At 45.1% G+C, this 21,485-nt stretch overlaps 1 protein-coding gene across 6 annotated transcripts in view; it reads left to right on the top strand.

Moving 5' to 3' along the window:
* Positions 1–21,485, top strand: part of ADGRB3 (adhesion G protein-coupled receptor B3) — a 1,461,501-nt gene that overhangs the window by 557,291 nt on the left and 882,725 nt on the right. The gene's annotated exons all lie outside the window — the stretch shown is intronic.

Raw genomic sequence — 21,485 nt, 5'->3', positions numbered from 1 at the left:
TTTTCATCTTGTTTCACCGTCAATACATGTGGGGGGCTGTCTTTCCTTTGGGGTCTGCCCTGGGGCAGTTAGTTTTCCTCTTTTCCTGCATTAGGCTTATGTAGCTCTCCGGTTGTGACGAGGCGTCTAGGATCATCGTAGGTACGCTCCACGACTAATGCTAGTTGTATGGTAAGATCAGGGATCTGCAATCGGCATATTTACCAACCTCTCTGGTTTTCTGAGACTTGGCTTGTGTTGTTTTTTCCTCCTCAGTGACCCATTCATAACAGACTATACTTGCTATGTGTCAGTGGTGATGGATGTATGATTCTGGTGACTGACTCATTATGAAACCTCTTCCCTCTGATATTACGCATGTGGATAGGGAATTAGAGTTATAGTCAGCGCCAGTCAGTGGCAAGCCATACGCCACAGTGCATACCGCACCGCTACACTAGCATCCGATAGTGTGATGCCTCACGGCACTGTCGTACAGTGGCAGTAGTTACCGCCGCGCTGCAGTTAGCAGCACTTACTGGCATCCGCGGTAGCGACGCCGCACGCACAGTAGGTCAAGACGGACACCGACCTCTGCCTTGGGCTGTGTCCTGTGACCATATACCGTGTGTGCACGCCAGCTGAGACCTGTGAAGCTAACAGGCTCAGCATTTATGCTTTATTTGCACTAAAGTGCCTCTGTGAGTTTAACAGAGTCCGCTCTGCGTACCTCGGGTGACATTTAACCCGAGCGCAGTATACCGCCATATAGCGAGTCTGCCATTACTCAGCAGCGGTTGATACACCTACTGCACGGTGGACTCTGGGCGGTGAACGCACTTCCTATTATTTATATTTAGTGCATTCCGCCGTCCCTAACATTATACTAGCGCCAGGGTCTGGCTAGTAATGGCGGACCAGCAGCAGCTGCAGTGGTACATTCGGCAGCTGAAGAGCAGGTTGGTGGCTATCGAGAGCTCCACCTCAGCTGCGAATGCTACGGTAGCCACTGCTCAGGCAGTCGCAGAGGCTGTCTCACGCGTGCCCACACTCACGCTGACAATATCTCGCCTCACACTCCCCAACAAGTTTTCGGGTGACAGCGCCACCTGTAGGGGATTCGTGAGTCAGTGCTCTATCCAGCTTGAATTACTGGCTGCACGGTTCCCTACAGAGCGGGCTAAGGTGGAGTTTATTGTTTTATCTGGCAGGGCATTAGAGTGGGCTATGCCATAGTGGGAGCGTGATGATCCCGTGGTTCAGGGGGCAGTTTGGTCACTCGGCTAGCATGTGTCCTCGGCAGTCAGAAAAACGATCATGTCCAGTGGTCGTAGGTGTTGGTCAGGCAAATATGAAACCCTTTTCTCCCAAACCAGTATTCCGAGGGACATTAGATAGCGGGGCCTCCACCTGGGAGGTAGAGGTTACCGTGGATTCCGAGGCTGAGGCGAACTTTATGTCCTCGACCTTCACCCAGAAACACGCTATTCCACTGGTGTTACTGCCCCAACCTCTGGCCATCAGGGTGGTTAATGGTGCACCTTTACCATCTCAGGTGACCCACCAGATGGCCCCACTCGGGCTCTCAATCTCACCCTCTCATCGTGAGATTCTGTCCTTGTTCATGTTGCCCGATGGCATCGACCAGGTGCTTCTTGGAGATCCCTGGCTCCGTTGTCACTCCCCTCATATTGATTGGGGTTCGGGGAATATACTGGGTTGGAGCAAGGACTGTGAGGGAAGGTGCCTGAGGGGCAGTGTTCAGGTAGCTTCCACTGAAGTGCCCACAAATCTCTCCGCGCTTCCTAAACCTTACCACCAGTATGCGGACGTCGTCTCTAAAAAATCTGTGGAGATGCTCCCGCCGCACCGTCCTTACGATTGCCCGATAGATCTTCTGCCAGGCACGGAACCTCCTAGAGGCTGTGTGTATCTGCTGTCACTCCCTGAGACAGAGGCTATGTCTCGATATATCTGGGAGAACCTGGCTAGAGGTTTTATCACAAAGTCGGTGTCGCCGGCTGGTGCAGGGTTCTTCTTCGTGCAGAAGAAGAGCGGAGAGTTACATCCCTGCATTGACTACAGAGGTCTCAATGCCATAACAGTTAAAAACAAATATCCACTCCCATTGATCTCTGAGCTATTTGACAGGTTGCGAGGGGCCTGGATCTTTGCGAAATTAGATCTAGGGGGGCATACAACCTGATCCGCATTTGTGAAGAAGACGAGTGGAAGACAGCCTTTAATACCAGGGATGGCCACTACGAATATCTGGTCATGCCCTTCGGCCTTTCTAATGCGCCTGCTGCCTTTCAGGATTTCGTCAACGATGTCTTCCGCGATATGCTCTCCACCTCGGTTGTGGTCTATCTGGATGACATCCTCATCTTCTCAACAGATTTGACCTCCCACCGGAGAGACGTCTACAGGGTCTTCGACCGTCTGCGGGCGAACTCTCTTTTAGGCAAGCTGGAGAAGTGCCAGTTGGAGCAGGAGTCCTTGCCGTTCCTGGGCTACATCATCTCGGCCCAGGGGGTGGCTATGGATCCGGCCAAACTGCAAGCGGTAATGGACTGGCAGGAACCACACTCACTCAAAGCGGTGCAGTGCTTCCTGGGGTTGGTCAACTATGACCGCCAGTTCATACCTCACTTCTCCACACTGGTAGCTCCATTGGTTGCTCTCACAAAGAAAGGAGCTAATCCTAACGCTTAGTCTGAACAGGTCTCCAAGGCCTTCTCGTCTCTAAAATCCCATTTTGCTGGCGCTCCCATCTTACACCGTCCCGATGTGGATAAACCATTTATCCTGGAGGTGAATGCCTCTTCCGCCGGTGCAGGAGCAGTCCTTTTCCAGAAGGATGCTCAAGGTCGGAAGCATCCCTGCTTCTTCTTCTCTTAGACCTTCTCACCGGTGGAGAAGAATTACTCCATCGGGGACAGGGAGCTGCTAGCAATAAAGTTGGCCTTTTCCGAGTGGAGACATCTCCTGATGGGAGCCCGGTTTCCCTTCCAGGTGTATATGGACCATAAAAATCTGGTCTATTTGCAAACGGCCCAGCGCTTGAACTCTCGACAAGCTAGGTGGTCGCTCTTCTCCCGCTTCTGCTTCACCTTGCACTATCTCTCTGGAGAGAAGAACGTCCGTGTGGATGCTCTCTCATGCTCGGTGGTCTCAGCGGAGGAAGGGGAGGCTGAGCCATGGCTAATTCTCCCTTCGGAGAGCTTTATGACCGTGACTCCAGTTGCTCTCGAGTCAGTGCCACCGGCAAGACCTTTGTGCCTCCTCAGCTATGGCAGGAGGTTCTCACCTGGGCACACGCATCCAGGGTGGGTGGTCACTTTGGCAATAAGAGGACCACAGAACTCCTGGCAAGGTCATATTGGTGGCCGCACATGGCTCGAGATACTAAGGAATACATACAAGCATGCGTCTCGTGTGCATGGAACAAGTCCTCTAGACAGAGGCCGGCTGGGTTATTGTATCCTCTGCTAGTGGCGGATAGACCTTGGGAGATGGTTGGCATGGATTTTGTGGTTGGCCTGCCCAAGTCTGGTGGCAGTATGGTCATCTGGGTGGTCACCGACCATTTTTCTAAAATGGTGCATCTGGTGCCACTCGCACGGTTGCCTTCTGCTCGTGGTCTTGCCACACTGTTCATAAAACATGTATTCCGTCTGCATGGCATGCCGGACAAAATTGTTAGTGATCGAGGTCCCCAGTTCGCGTACCGGTTTTGTAGGGAGCTCTGCAGCCTACTCAGCATTGAACTAAACCTGTCCTCCGCTTACCATCCCGAGACCAACGGCTTGGTTGAGAGAGCCAACCAAACCTTGGTCACGTACCTGCGGCATTTCATCTCTGCCAGGCAGGAAGACTGGGCATCCTTGCTACCATGGGCTGAATTTGCCCTGAATAATGCAGTGGCTGATTCCACTGGTCAGACGCCATTCCTTCTAAATTACGGCCAACATCCGCGCGTCCCTATCCCGATGCCAGTGTCCTCCGCTGAATCCAGGGTGGCAGACTGGGCAGAGGAGGCTCGCGACATTTGGGATCACACTCAGGATGCTATTCGTGCCTCTAAAGAAAGAATGAGGGCATCCGCCGACACACATCGGCGACCCGCTCCAACCTTTTCCCTGGTGACTTGGTGTGGCTCTCTGCTCGATACATCAAGCTGCGGGCCGAGACCACCAAGTTCGCGCCGCGATACATCGGACCTTTTAAGATTCTCGAGCGAATCAGCTCGGTGGTCTACTGCCTGGCTCTTCATCCACATTCAGCCATATCTGACGGTTTCCATGTGTCCCTTCTCAAACCTGTTCACATGGCCGGTTCTCTGAGTCAAAGTTTTCCACAAAGACTTCTTACCTCTGTACATAGCATTCACTTGGTACGTCACTCAACTTTCCACAAAGACTTCTTACCTCTGTACATAGCATTCACTTGGTACGTCACTCAGCTTTCCACAAAGACTTCTTACCTCTGTACATAGCATTCTCTTGGTACGTCACTCAGCTTTCCACAAAGACTTCTTACCTCTGTACATAGCATTCACTTGGTACGTCACTCAGCTTTCCACAAAGACTTCTTACCTCTGTACATAGCATTCACTTGGTATGTCTCTCAACTAACCCCCTGCTTTACCACAGTATTATTTATGACATTGTTTACTTTGGCTTGATCATATGCATCTGGTCCACTCTTAATTATCTGACCAAGAGGAGCACAGACCACTCCTCTCAGCTTCACACCTGAATGCACTTTGTAGCACATATATTGCATAGCACAAGTCTGCCAAGACTTTAGTCTGCAGTGTGTATCCTAGCAGTGTGTATGTTAAAAGTGTGAGATGATATGAAAATATGAATTAATCCAGAATTGAACCAGAAGGGAACAGAAGGTAACTGGAAAGAGTCACTGTAAACAATGTTTTTGTTTGTCTCCACTCTGACCCCTATAATCCTTCACTTTCTGATAACCCCACTTATCCCTACACCTAGTAAGGAACTGTTCATCTCCTCTTCAATCATTCCTCCATCTCGCCCAGTATAACGTCAATAGCTTACATGGATTAGAATTAGCCACGTGTCCCACTCCCCGACGCGCGTTTCATCCTCTTCCTCAGGACGAAACGCGCGGAGGAGGTAAGTTAGGGCAGTCTGTGAAGGGAAAGGGAAGTGTGTGGATGTGAGAAGGGGAGTTGGAGGATGAGCAGAGTTAAGGCTCACTCCTAGCTGGAGCCCATGGTCCGGATTCCGGTCTCCGAGTTTGTAGGGACACTGATGGTCCTGCAGCAGAAACAGGAGGAAGTAGCAGCTGTAAATGCTCTGTTCCCAACTAAGGCTTGGAGGCCCCAGCAGCGACGTGTGTGAGCCAGAAGGAAAAGTCTATGGCTGCCTGCCATACGAGAAAGTTCCAAAAAGAGAGTCAACAGGGGGAGCTTCAGTGAACTCAGTACTGCGAGTACCTCAGATAAGCGCTAGAGCGGAGGCCACACTACCTATCTGCAGAGAGAGAATTCCTAATTTGCTTCCAGGCTGACCAACTCCTTCTCCATCTGTACTCTGGGTCCTGGATGGCACTTACCAAGTACAGGTAAAGGAACTGCACGACTGTGCCTGTCATCTTTCTCCTGTGCCTGGCGCACGGCTCTGCTACATCCTGCACTGCACACCATCTACCAACTCTTTCATCTGCCCTGCAGGGCTTCTACGTCTTAGCTGCACCACAACATTCGTCCTAGAGAAGCGACACTGCAGCGCGGGTCAATCTGATCAGAAACCACTGGTGGCGGCACGTATCATTCACCTATAAACATTATTCACCCCTTTGCATGGACGCCCAGGTCCACGGAACGGGTCATCACCACCAACGTGACACATCCCTCTGAGACACTGGCCTGGTACCGATTGACCCCACTTCCCTGGCTGGCCACCCACACTCCATGTCAGATTCATCTTGGACTGGGGAATTCACGATTTGACTTGATAACCCAGGCATGGTATGATAGAAAGAGCTACATGGACTAATGTGAAGAGTGGCCTGCTGCATCATTCACTTTTGGTTGGGGTGAAGGACACAAGGAAAGGGGTTCTTCCTGACCAGGAGCCAGCACTTGATGACTCAGTGTTTGCATTTTTTGAAACTTCAGAATAGGAGGCGAGAGAGCTGGAGCCTGTGTTAGCAATGTAAGCCAAAACTTGTTCCTGAAGCTCCGGCTTTAAAAGCGGTTTACCTACTCCCAGAAAAGGGAGCCTTTGAGGCCTTGTGGAGCCAGACGATGATGCAGGCTCAACACCTCCTGCCTTAGGTGCTATTGTGCTTTTGCCACTACCAACAGATGCACCACCAACACCACCACCATCAGGAGCAGCTGGCAACCCCCGCCCACTTCCACAGCCTCTTCCACCATACTTCCTCATTTTTGTGAAAATGTACCCAAAATACCACCAGCTATATGGTACTGTAAAACAAGGTAGAAGGTGTATATAGTATTGGTGAGAATTTGAATCTCACTAGAGATTTGAGGACGCTGAACTATTGTCTCAGGCCCAGTAGAGCTTACACCTCAATGTAACAGGCTGAAATTGGATGGTGTATGACAAGGTGGAGGGTGTATGTAGTATTGGTGAGAATTTGAATCTCACTAGAGATTTGAGGACGCTGAACTATTGTCTCAGGCCCAGTAGAGATTACACCTCAATGTAACAGGCTGAAATTGGATAGTGTATGACAAGGTGGAGGGTGTATATAGTATTGGTGAGAATTTGAATCTCACTAGAGATTTGAGGACGCTGAACTATTGTCTCAGGCCCAGTAGAGATTACACCTCAATGTAACAGGCTGAAATTGGATGGTGTATGACAAGGTGGAGGGTGTATGTAGTATTGGTGAGAATTTGAATCTCACTAGAGATTTGAGGACGCTGAACTATTGTCTCAGGCCCAGTAGAGATTACACCTCAATGTAACAGGCTGAAATTGGATAGTGTATGACAAGGTGGAGGGTGTATATAGTATTGGTGAGAATTTGAATCTCACTAGAGATTTGAGGACGCTGAACTATTGTCTCAGTACCAGTAGAGATTACACCTAAATGTAACAGGCTGAAATAGGATGGTGTATGACAAGGTGGAGGGTGTATATAGTATTGGTGAGAATTTAAATCTCACTAGAGATTTGAGGATGCTGAACTATTGTCTCGGGCCCAGTAGAAATTACACCTTAGTGTAACAGGCTGAAATTGGATGGTGTATGACAAGGTGGAGGGTGTATATAGTATTGGTGAGAATTTGGATCTCACTAGAGATTTTAGGAGGCTGACAATGATGCTCTCAGTCCAAGTATGGATGCAGGCAGCCTAATAAGCATGACTGCTGCACACAAAAGGGTGGAAAAATGAACGCTTTGTAACTGTGCAGAAAAGAGGAAGAAAAGTATTTTTGCTTTTAAAAAAGCAGTTTGCACAGGAGTGTGCAAACAGCAATGCAGCTATCAGGGAGCCTAATAAGGCATCCTAATAACCAACAGAGCTGATGCACTAAAATATAGCCCCCCCTGTCACTGCACACAAACTGTTGTGTTGCAAGTGGAAATAGCTAACAGCACAAGCAGTTTTTTTGTTCTTCTTCCCTGCCTAGTGCTCTCCCTTATTCTCAATCAGCAGCAGCATCCTCTCCCTAATGCTAAAAATCGGGAGAAGTAAGATGGCGGCCGGCGGGCATGCCCTTTTATAGCCCCTGTGATGCCCCACAAAGCCAGCCAATCACTTGCCCTTCTCAAAGATGGTGGTGACTGATGCCTATGTCATCGTGTTGCCCACAGTGTGCGTCCTCAATCATTAGCTGAAAAAGGGCACTGGAAGCATCATTTGAAACGCAACTTTGACTCTCGGGTCGTTGACCTCGTGGCCAACCTCACGCTATGGTCGGGTTTCATTTCATGAAACCCGACTTCAGCGAAAGTCGCCGACTTTTGAATTTGACTGACCCGTTTCGCTCAGCTCTAGTCCTAAGTACGCTGATACCCCATATCTGGGGGTAAATCACTATTTGGGCACATGGCAGAGCTTGGAAGGGAAGCAGCGCCATTTGAATTTTATGGCTGGAATTGAGATCGGGCGCCATGTTGCGTTTGGAAGACCCCTGATGTGCCAAAACAGTGGAAACACCACACAAATGGCACCAATTTGGAAACTAGACACACCAAGGAACTTATCTAGATGTGTGGTGAGAACTTTGAACCTCCCAGGGCTTCACAGAAGTTTATAACGTACAGTTGTAAAATTAAAAAATCACATTTTTTACACAAAAATGATCTTTTCACCCTCAATTTTTATTTTCCCAAGGCTAACAGGACCCTAAAAGTTATTGTGCACTTTGTCCTGAGTACGCTGATAGCCCACATGTGGGAGTAAACCACTATTTGGGTGCATGGCAGAGCTCGGAAAGGAAGCAGCGCCATTTGACTTTTTTGACTGGAATTTGGATTGGACGCCATGCCGCGTTTGGAAAGCCCCTGATGTGCCTAAACAGTGGAAACCTGCCACAAATGACACCATTTTGGAAACTAGACCCCCCAAGGAACTTATCTAGATGTGTGGTGAGCACTTTCAACCCCCAAGGGCTTCACATAAATTTATAACGCCCGGGAGTGAAAATAAAAAAATCATATTTTTTCCACAAACATGATCTTTTAGTCCCCAATTTTTTTTATTTTCCCAAGGGTAACAGGAGAAATTGGACCCCAAAAATTGTTGTTCAATTTGTTCTGAGTATGCTGATACCCCATATGTGGGAGAAAACTACTGTATGGGGACACGTCGGGGCTCGGTGACGTTTTGGAATGCAGACTTTGATGGAATGGTCTGCGGGTGTCATGTTGCGTTTGGAGAGCCTTTGATGTGCCTAAACTGTTGAAACTCCCCACAAGTGACCCCATTTTGGAAACTAGCCCCCCATGGAACTTATCTAGATGTGTGGTGAGGTGAGCACTTTGAACCCCCAAGTGCTTCACAGAAGTTTATAACGCCCGGGCGTGAAAATAAAAAAAAATCATATTTTTTTCCGCAAAAATGATATTTTTGCCCCAAATTTTTTATTTTCCTAAGGGTAACAGGAGAAATTGGACCTCAAAAACTGTTTTGCAATTTGTCCTGAGTAGGCTGATACCGCATATGTGGGGGTAAAACAATGTTTGGGCGCATGGCAGAGCTTGGAAGGGAAGGAGCACCATTTGACTTTTTCAACGCAGAATTGGCTGGAATTGAGATCAGACGCCACGTTGCGTTTGGAGAGCACCTGATGTGCCCAAACAGTGGAAATCCCCCAATTCTAACTCCAACCCTATCCCATACACACCCCTAACCCTAATCTCAGCCCTAACCCTAGCCCTAACCCTAACCCTAGCCCTAACTCTAACCTCAACCCTAGCCCTAACCCTAACCCTAATGGGAAAATGGAAATAAATGCATTTTTAAAATTTTATTATTTTTCCCTAACTAAGGGGGTGATAAAGGGGGTTTTATTTACTATTTATGGTGGGTTTTTACATTTGGCAGCAGTCGCACGCTAAAAGACGCTTTTTATTGAAAAAATAGTTTTTGCATCACCACATTTTGAGAGCTATCATTTTTCCACATTTTTAACCCACTGAGTAATGTGAGGTCTTATTTTTTGCGGGACGAGCTGACGTTTCTATTGGTACCATTTTTGGGCATGTGACATTTTTTGATCGCTTTTAATTTCAATTTTTGGGATACAGAATGAACAAAAACCAGCATTTCAAGAATTTCTTTTGGGGGGTGCATTTACACTGTCCGCATGCTGTAAAATTAATAAGGCGGTTTTATTCTTCGGTTCAGTATGATTACAGCGATGCCTCATTTACGTCTTTTTTATGTTTTGGCACTTTTATGCAATAAAAACAATTTTATATAAAAAATGAATTGTTTTTGCATTGCTTTATTCTGTGAGCTATAACTTTTTTATTTTTTCACTGATGATGCTGTGTGGCAGTTCATTTTTTGCGGGACAAGATGATGTTTTCAGTGGTTCCATGGTTATTTATATCCGTCTTTTTGATCGCATGTTATTGCACTTTTTGTTTTTTTGTTCGGCAGTATGATAATAAAGCATTGTTTTTTGCTTTGTTTTTTATTTTTTAAGGGGTTCACTAAAGGGGTTAACTAATGGGACAGTTTTATAGGTCGGGTCATTACGGACGCGGCGATACTAAATATGTGTACTTTTATTGTTTTTTCCAAAAAAATGAATTTATTAGGGAATATCTTTTTTAATTTATTTAGCGATTTTTTATAAATTATTTTTACACTTTTTTTTAACTTTATTATACTGTCCAAGGGGGGACATCACTGTCAGCGATCTGACACAGGCAGTGCTGCAGGCGTGAGGAAGCCGCCTCCCTGCAGGCCCCTGAAGGTCCCCGCCGCCATTTTGGATTCGGGACCTGCAGGTAAGGAGACCCCCGCAGCAGCACTGCACATTGCTCTCCTGCGGGGATCTCAGGGAAGCACAGAGGGAGCCGCCTCCCTGCCGATGCTTCCCTAAACCCCCGGTACACTGCCATCGTGTTTGATCGCAGTGTGCCAGGGGTTAATGTGTTGGGGGCGGTCTGTGACCACCCCTGACACATAGTGCCAGGTGTCAGCTGTGATAATCAGCTGACACCCGGCCGCGATCAGTGGCGCTCCCCCCGTGAGCATCGCTGATCGCTATGACATACTAACCCGTCAATGGGCATAGGTGCCCGGGTCCCATGGATGGGATAGTAAGTCAGATGGAAGAAATGGGGTTAAACAAATCTCTTTCAGAAAAAAGTTGCTTATTTTAAGCAAATCAAATCAATTCACTGAACACTTGCTATTACAATCATATAGATGAAAGCATAATATTTCTTACATAAAAATTTAAAGCAATACAATTGATAACTGCTACATAGTGAGCCATGTGGATTGTAGTATCCGCGAAACTCTATTTCTAAGCCTCAATGGACCTTGAGCAATACCTAGTGGGGTGGAGTGTAAAGGACGGAACACATGGAGTGGTGTGAATAGAGTTTGTGGTTTACATGCTCCATCAGTTTCGTTCATAGTAATTTTTAATTGATCTAATTGTTCTCTAGTAGTGGAATTACCCACCATAGTGGAGAGCATATTTATTTCCACCATAGCCTGTATAAACATATCCCAGCCCTGGGTAAATTCCTTCTGGACACGGCATGACTCTGAGTTATGTTATGAACCAAATCCAGCATGTTAGAACTGGGAATTACAATACCTTTGAATACAAATTCACTTTTGTCATTCCACGATTTAATATTTTGGTTCTGTAACAGTCTGCTTAGTAAAAATTCTGCATTCTTTTAATATTGTGGATTTACATGACTTACAACTTCAATAACATCTGTTTTTTCATCAGGTACCGAATTCGACAATTGTGATCAGATTCAGGAGTGCTAATGATCTTTAAAGTTGATAGTTCCTCAGCATCATGTTTAACATGAGTCAAACATCTCTGTAGTACATCACTATATTTTTTCATATCGTCTGGTATATCACGAGGACGTAAATTCTCAGCAATTTCTCCATCGAGATGTTGGATAACATTCTGACGTATGTTGGTTGTTATTGGGGGTCTTAGTATAATTAGTTCCTGCTTGGGAACAAGATACTGTACATTTTCTCGGTATGTTCCATTAATTACCGCTGAATAGACTTGTTAATATCGCAATCGCAAAACCTAAAAGAGGACCTATAAAGCCTCCAGTCTGCTTTAGTAGACTCTTCTAATTCTTTATGCTGTGGGCTTTATTACTCATGGTTCTTATAGCTTTACTTCACTTTTTTAGTATTTTTTTTGTCATTCTTTCAGAGGAATTTGTCCTTTTAAGATATTTAAAGCGATTTCCTCTATCGCTTTAATTAAATCATGAATGGCATTGCACAAAACAGATTTTCTGTCTCGAAGGAGATAATTCACCAGTGTTTTAAGATGTCCCAGTTACGGCATATTCACTCAGACATCTTTACATCACTATGGCCACAGTGTAGAATGTCTGATCTTGTGAAATTTCACTTTTAGAGGGATTTTTCTTTTGAACATACACAGCTGGAAAAGCTAGAAGAAACAGGCCCATCCTCAAACAAAGTTACTCAGGGGTATCAGCTCTTAAGTCAAGCATCAAATACCCATAAGGTTCATGCGTAGCATCCTCAAAAGCTTCTAAGAAAAAGCAAGTTTTTCCTGGGTACATTTGTTGCGCTAGTGTTACAATTTGTAAATTATCTCGAGGGTTATTAACCCTTTACTGCCATGTGATGTACTATCCCATCCATGTGCCCTGGGACTTAATTCCCAGGGACGGAATCGCACGTCACAGCGATCAGCGGCGCCCACGTGGTGAGCGCCGCTGATCGCGGCCGGGTGTCAGCTGATTATCACAGCTGACACCCAGCACAATGTGTCAGGGGCGGTCACTGACCGCCCCTGACACGTTAACCCCTTGCACACTGCGATCAAACACGATTGTGGTGTACCGGGGGTTAAAGGGAAGCATCGGCAGGGAGGGGGCTCGCTCCGTGCTTCCCTGAGCCCCCCACATACATATTTCATATCACCACGTCCGTAACGACCCGCCCTATAAAACGGTCCTAATAGTTAACCCCTTTAGCGAACCCCTAAAAAAATAAAAATAAAAAACGAAGCAAAAAATAATGATTTATTATCATACCGCCAAACAAAAAGTGCAATAATGTGCGTTCAAAAAGACTCATAAAAATATCCATGGTACCGCTGAAAACATCATCTTGTCCTGCAAAAAACGAGCTACCACACAGTATCATCAGCAAAAAAATAAAAAAGTTATAGCTCACAGAATAAAGCGATGCAAAAATAATTATTTTTTATATAAAATTATTTTCATTGCATAAAAGAGCCAAAACATAAAAAAAGACATAAATGAGGAATCGCCGTAACCATACTGACATGCAACATGGCGTCTGATCTAAATTCCAGCCAATTCTGCGTTGAAAAAGTCAAATGGTGCTCCTTCCCTTCCAAGATCTGCTATGCGCACAAACAGTGATTTAACCCCACATATAGGGTATCAGCCTACTCAGGACAAATTGCAAAACAACTTTTGGGGTCCAATTTCTCATGTTACCCTTAGAAAAATAAAAAATTGGGGGCAAAAATATCATTTTTGTGGAAAAAAAAGATTTTTTATTTTCACGCCCGGGCGTTATAAACTTCTGTGAAGCACTTGAGGGTTCGAAGTGCTCATCACACATCTAGATAAGTTCCTTGGGGGGTCTAGTTTCCAAAATGGTGTCATTTTTGGGGGGTTTTCACTGTTTTAGTTTGTCAGCGGCTTTCCAAACGCGACATGGTGTCCGATCTCAATTCGAGCCAAAAGTGTCAAATGGCGCTGCTTCCCTTCCGAGTACTGCCATGCACCCAAACAGTGGTTTACCCCCATGTGGGGATCAGCGTACTCAGGACAAATTGCACAATAACTTTTAGGGTCCTGTTTCCCTTGGAAAAATAAAAATTGGGGGTGAAAAGATCATTTTTGTGGAAAAAATATGATTTTTTAATTGTACCGCTGTATGTTATAAACTTCTGTGAAGCCCTTATGGGTTCAAAGTTCTCACCACATATCTAGATAAGTTCTTTGGGGGGTCTAGTTTCCAAAATGGGGTTACTTGTGGAGGGTTTCCACTGTTTAGGTACATCAGGGGTTCTTCAAACATGACATGGCGTCCGATCTGAATTCCAGCCAATTTTGCATTGAAAAAGTCAAACAACGCTCCTTCCCTTCTGAGCTCTGCCATGCGCCGAAACAGTGGTACCCCCCACATATCAGGTATCAGCGTACTCAGGAGAAATTGCACAATAACTTTTGCAGTCCAATTTCTCCTGTTTCTCATGGTAAAATAAAAAAAATTGAACCTGAAATATTTTTTTTGTGAAAAAAGTTAAATGTTCATTTTTTTTAAATATTCAAAAAATTCCTGTGATGCACCTGAAGGGTTAATAAACCTCTTGAATGTGGTTTTGAGCACTTTAAGGGGTGCAGTTTTTAGAATGGTGTCACTTTTGGGTATTTTCTATGATATAGACCCCTCAAAGTGGCTTCAAATGTGATGTGGTCCGTTAAAATAAAATGGTGTTGCAAAAATGAGAAATCGCTGGTCAACTTTTAACCCTTATAACTTCCTAACAAAAAAAATTTTGGTTCCAAAATTGTGCTGATGTAAAGTAAACATGTGGGAAATGTTACTTATTAAGGTTTTTGTGTGCCATATCTCTGTAATTTAAGGGCATACAAATTAAAATTTGGAAAATTGCAAAATTTTAAACATTTCTACCAAATTTCCATTTTTTTCACAAATAAACGCAAGTTATTTGAATTAAATTTTACCACTAAAATGAAGTACAATATGTCATGAGAAAACAGTGTCAGAATCACCAGGATCCATGGAAGCGTTTCAGAGTTATTACCTCATAAAAGGACAGTGGTCAGAATTGTAAAAAATTCCCCGGTCATGAACGTGCAAACCACCCTTGGGGGTTAAGAGGTTAAAAAGTATCATGTATTTTGTGTTTAAATTTATTGTGCGACTTTTCTTTCCTTGACAAAATATGTTTTGCACCATGTAAAAAATGCTGAGATTTCTGTGATGTACATACAGTACTTGGTACAGGCTTTTTCTATTTCATTATTATCACTAGCACTCTCCATGAGATCATCAACAATAGTCAAATTTACCTACTCAGGCAGAAATAATTCATCATCTACAAAAGTATGCGGCAGATCCTCCACAAATATGGTGCTGGGAAAAGAAAGAGTAATTTCGTCATAGTGTATAGCTTTCGCCAACACGAATAAAACCAAACAATATTATCGGGTTGGTGAGAAAAATTAGGTCAATATTATATAACAGTTGTTTCACAAAATAACTTTTTCCAGAATTAGACCACCCTTCTAGAATGCATGAGAATGGGTGTTGCAAGCGGGGATCCATGACAATCCATAACTAATATCCAAAAGGGACCGTGGTAAAATCGTCTAGCAGTATTTGTTTTGTGTAAACACACTTTTGTGCTTTGCATAATGCTCTTGTTTCAATGTCCCAATACTTTTTATTTTTCACAATGCCAGGCTGTTCAACGATAATACGCTTCTGTGTTTCAGAATCGGAATTACGCGGAAAGTTCAGTACTAGATCTTTTAGACTGTTGAAATAAATAGATTGCGTGCTACCAACATTTAGTCTTATTCCCTTTACTTTTGTAGCCGTAAGTTTTTGGCCCTGCAGATACAATTTCAGTGATGTAAGTATCATCAGGTATCTCACTGGTCAATTCCCCCAGGTAATCACCTAAGGGAGGACTCCATTCACCTTCTCTTTGTACAAAAATAATGTAATCTGTGTCGTGATAAAGACACCTTTCCTGCAGTTTGTCCAGCAGAGAGTAAAGCTCTAGTCTGGCATACGCTGTTGTAAAGCAGGCTATAAAAATGTTTGTGTTTTTGTTGACGGTGTGGTGTCCTTCTGTATATTTCCAATCTATTGTTGCGGTTTCATCATTAATAAAATGCAACATTGAAATGTCATAGTACAGTAAAAAAAATGTTGAAAAAGCTCATCGGGATTGCTAATAATGCTGGTACATGATAAATTAGATCTCTGGGCAAACTTTCCCCATAAAGATTTTAAGAAAAGTTTAGAGATCTGTCTCTTTGCAGGATTCAATCCTATATTATTAGGATGTAATTGTACACCTTCTTTTTCAAGAAAGGTGTCAATGTACTGTTGTTTCTTGTTGTCATCAGTGCACCAGCTAGGATAACCCGAGGCCTCTTGCTTATCCCTAAGATGTAATCTAATGTACAGTGCAAACAGATCATCGCTGGCATTAGGAAAATCTCATATTTCATAGATGTGGGCTATCCTATACCCTTTTTTTACATCCATCTCAAGCTCTATAGTACACCATGTACCTGTCAGAGATCGCTCTACATCACTATGTGTGCAATCCGCTGTCTGTGAATTTACAGCACATGTATAGCAAAGGGGGAACATTATTTTTTTTGAGCTTTACCGGAAGACCCGGAAAAAATAAATCCCTCGGTGGGTAAACCTTGAATTTGGCAATACCAAAATAATTTTTAATGAACCCAAACCCCTCATATATAATATGAAGATGACCTACAGGATATGTTTTAGTTTTGTTTACAATGGGATACAGACTGGTGAAATTGTAGTAATGTAGGGTCTCTCCAGATTTCAGGCTGTGATAGTTTAATGGCATTAGTACATCCTCCGTAAAGGGCATCGCTGGGGTCTAACGGCTTTGTGAATTCCATTTGGAGAAGAAATGTTTGAAGATTAGAGTCTTTTTCAACCATTTCATTCCACTCATGTTCCCACATAACTCTCACTGTGTAACTGCAGCACTGCAAGTTACACTTTCTAGCTAAAAATATGTAATATAACTGGCCATAGGTAGTGATTGTGACCTTATTTGCATCACTTTCATGATAACATACAGGACACCCATGGTAAAAGCATCCATTAAATTTAAAGGCGATGTGTCTGTTGTTAACATAGGCATATCCATCTAAAAAATATTTCCTGACTTGTTTTTCACCCCCTCTCAAAGCATGTTGAATGACTATGTTCTCTGTGTGGGCTATGTACATGAGCCACTTTATAGAGGGTGATGAGAAGCATTTTTTGTCTTGTGATAATTATCACCTGGTAAAATAGCGATGGTCTTTTTTGGTAGAAATTTAAACCTATACATTGTCATACAAACAGATGCCAGGGTAACGAGTTGAAAAGGATCAATGCATCTGGACAATTTAAGCTTTTTCTTTTCTTGCTTACAGTATATTTTAACATTTTTCTGTATCATTTCCATAACACACTCCCTACAGAGGACACATGAGCATCTCAGAATCTCAACATCTTGTTTGCAATAAGTTTTTAGTTCAGACTCAAAGCCAAAAGCTGTATTTACCTGGGTCTTATACCAATCCATGAATTTCCCTTTCGCACTAGGCGACATGTACTCCACCCCATAATATTTGACAGCAGGTAGAGACCCTACATAGTTTTGATTTTCTTCAGTGTTAAAAAAGTGGAGAAAATGCCCCTTTGAACCTGAAAATCCCATAGCCTGCGGTAATTTACTAAGTTTCATGGGCATGAAATTTAGCGAATCTATAAATCTTATTTCCAAATCAGGTAGTGTCACACACAAGAGACGACCACCGCAGAAAATCAATTTCACGCTGAGTTTTTCAGAAATCAGTTCCTTAACAATAAAGTATGAGTCATATATTCCAGCATTGTGGACAATAAATGTATGACCCAAAAATGTACCTCTTGTAAAAAACTGAACAAAGTATTGAGTACATGATTTAACTTCAAACTCCCAGGAAGGGTTACCATACAGAGTTGCAGCTTAAATGTAAATTGGGATGTGCATGCCTGTCTCCTGCATACATTCAAAGTTGTAAAATATATATTGATCAGTTTCCTCATTTGGTACTTACCGCCACAAGTAACAAAGATGCTCATCAAATTCACTTAGGCTTATATGACAAATAGGACAACACATCCCTTTACATTTATATTTTGTTTCACTGTCTATGGTCACAAAATGATTAGGGATGAGCAAGTATACTCGTTAGGGTTCGGTACTCGGCGAGTAATGTGGTACTCATGGTACTCGAATCCTGGCAAGTATTTCACTACTCGCCTCGCAATATTCGGCACAGCTTGCAGTCCCCGCACAGGCCAGCACAGTCCCACACAGCCCGGCATAGTCCCCGCACAGTACATGCACAGCACAGTCCCGCACAGGCCAGCACAGTCCCACACAACCCGGCATAGTCCCCGCACAGTATCTGCACAGCCCAGCACAGTCCCACACAAGCCAGCACAGTCCCGCACAGGCCAGCACAGTCCCACGCAGCCCGGCATAGTCCTCGCACAGTACCTGCACATCCCAGCACAGTCCCACACAGCCCGGCATAGTCCCCGATCAGTACCTGCACAGCCCAGCACAGTCCCGCACAGGCCAGCACAGTCCCACGCAGCCCGGCATAGTCCCCACACAGTACCTGCACATCCCAGCACAGTCCCACACAGCCCAGCATAGTCCCCGCACAGTACCTACACAGCCCAGCACAGTCCCGCACCGGCCAGCACAGTCCCACACAGCTAGGCATAGTCCCCGCACAGTACCTGCAAAGCCCAGCACAGTCCCGCACAGCCCGGCATAGTCCCTGCACAGTACCTGCACAGCCCAGCACAGTCCTGCACAGGCCAGCACAGTCCCACACAACCCGGCATAGTCCCCGCACAGTATCTGCACAGCCAGCACAGTCCCACACAGGCCAGCACAGTCCCGCACAGGCCAGCACAGTCCCATGCAGCCCGGCATAGTCCCCGCACAGTACCTGCACATCCCAGCACAGTCTCACACAGCCCGGCATAGTCCCCGATCAGTACCTGCACAGTCCAGCACAGTCCCGCACAGGCCAGCACAGTCCCACGCAGCCCGGCATAGTCCCCACACAGTACCTGCACATCCCAGCACAGTCCCACACAGCCCGGCATAGTCCCCGCACAGTACCTACACAGCCCAGCACAGTCCCGCACAGGCCAGCACAGTCCCACACAGCCAGGCATAGTCCCCACACAGTACCTGCAAAGCCCAGCACAGTCCCGCACAGCCCGGCATAGTCCCTGCACAGTACCTGCACAGCCAAGCACAGTCCCGCACAACCCAGCATAGTCTTCTCACAGGCCAGCACAGTCCCACACAGCCTGACACAGACTTCTCACAGGCCAGCACAGTCCTGCACAGCCCGGCACAGTCTTTGCACAGGCCAGCACAGTCCCACACAGCCCGGCACAGTCTTCTCACAGGCCAGCACAGTCCCGCACAGCCCGGCACAGTCTTCTCACAGGCCAGCACAGACCCGCACAGCCTGGCACAGTCTTTGCACAGGCCAGCACAATCCCGCACAGCCCTGCACAGTCTTTTCACAGGCCAGCACAGTCCTGCACAGCCCAGCACACACACATAGCCCATTTCCCGCCTTTTCCATTGACTTAGATTGGACTCGCTACTTGTTACGAGTACCCGAGTATTAGGAGGTACTCGTAACGAGTACAGCGAGTCCAAATGCTTCACTACTCGCTCATCCCTAAAAATGATGACATTTATCACAAAATGTTTTATGTCTGCAGAATTAAGGATTATCTGCAGCTAAATGTGTGTGGTGAATAGAGTTGAGCGATACCGTCCGATACTTCAAAGTATCGTATCGGATGGTATCGGCCGATCTTTAAAAAAAGTATCGGTATCGCCGATTCCGATACCGGAAGTCCCATTCAAGTCTATGGGACTTCCGGTATCGGAATAAGAAAAACCCTTTCCTGCCCTTGTACAGCCTCTCTGGGGTCTGTACGGGCCTTTCGGGGGGCTGTGCCGGCCTGCCAGGGGGTCTGTGCAGGCTCCGGTGGTCTGTGCCGGCCTGCCGGTGGTCTGTGCAGGCTCCGGGGGGCTGTGCCGGCCTGCCGGGGGGCTGTGCCGGCCTGCCGGGGGGCTGTGCAGGCTCCGGGGGGCTGTGCCGGCCTGCCGGGGGGCTGTGCCGGCCTGCCGGGGGGCTGTGCCGGCCTGCCGGGGGGCTGTGCCGGCCTGCCGGTGGTCTGTGCAGGCTCCGGGGGTCTGTGCAGGCATCGTCCGATGGGACTACAAGTCCCATCGGGCGATGCCTGCTACCATGACAGTGATTGACACATTAGCCAATGATGGGACAGTAGTAGTCCCATCATCCGGCTAATGTGTTAAATGTAAAAAAAAAAAAAAAAAAAAAAATTACATGCTACATACATACAACATGCATACTACATACATGCTACATTCATACTACATACTACATACATGCTACATTCATACTACATAAATACTACATGCAACATACATACTACATATATACTACATGCATGCTACATACATACTGCATGCTACATACATACCACATATATACTACATACATACTACATGCATGCTACATGCATGCTACATGCTACATACATAACACATATATACTACATGCATGCTACATACATACTACATGCTACATACTACATATATACTACATGCATGCTACATACATACTACATGCTACATACTACATATATACTACATGCATGCTACATACTACATGCTACATACATACTACATGCATGCTACATACATACTACATATATACTACATGCATGCTACATACATACTACATGCTACATACTACATGCATGCTACATACATACTACATGCATGCTACATACATACTACATGCATGCTACATACATACCACATACATACTACATGCTACATACATACCACATATATACTACATACATACAATACATTCATACAATACATACATAGACATACAGTACATATAACATAGAGTAACATACTTACCAATACTTGTCACATTGTTCCCCGAAGCCATTGTCTATTCCGGGATAAATATTAACATAACAAACCACAAAAATACTCACCCACGATCCGAAGCAGTCCACGAGTGTGTCCCACGACGATCTTGGGTAGAGAACTGCAGCATCAGATGATGCTGCCGTTCTCTACGGGCTGCAGGAATCCAATGACGGAAGGTAGGTATCCTTCCGCACTGTATTCCTCCGCCACTTAAAAAAAAAAAAGTCCCTAGTCTCACTTTATGCCATTGCTGTGTGGGAAATTCCCACACAGCAATGGCATAAAGTGAGACTAGGGACTTTTTTTTTTTAAGTGGCGGAGGAATACAGTGCGGAAGGATACCTACCTTCCGTCATTGGATTCCTACAGCCCGTAGAGAAGGCAGCATCATCTGATGCTGCAGTTCTCTACCCAAGATCGTCGTGGGACACACTCGTGGACTGCTTCGGATCGTGGGTGAGTATTTTTGTGGTTTGTTATGTTAATATTTATCCCGGAATAGACAATGGCTTCGGGGAACAATGTGACAAGTATTGGTAAGTATGCTACTCTATGTTATATGTACTGTATGTCTATGTATGTATTGTATGAATGTATTGTATGTATGTAGTATATATGTGGTATGTATGTAGCATGTGGTATGTATGTAGCATGCATGTAGCATGCATGTAGCATGCATGTAGCATGCATGTAGTATGTATGTAGTATGTATGTAGCATGTATGTAGCATGCAGTATGTATGTAGTATATATGTAGTATGTATGTAGTATGTATGTAGTATGTATGTAGCATGTATGTAGTATGTATGTAGTATATATGTAGTATGCATGTAGTATGTATGTAGTATGTATGTAGCATGCAGTATGTATGTAGCATGCATGTAGTATGTATGTAGTATATATGTAGTATGCATGTAGTATGTATGTAGTATGTATGTAGCATGCAGTATGTA

This window comes from Dendrobates tinctorius, unplaced genomic scaffold (assembly GCF_039654945.1).
Source record: "Dendrobates tinctorius isolate UK_male_01 unplaced genomic scaffold, ASM3965494v1 ptg000024l, whole genome shotgun sequence".
NCBI classification, from domain to species: Eukaryota; Metazoa; Chordata; class Amphibia; order Anura; family Dendrobatidae; genus Dendrobates; species Dendrobates tinctorius.
This window is presented reverse-complemented; position numbering and strand designations above follow the sequence as displayed.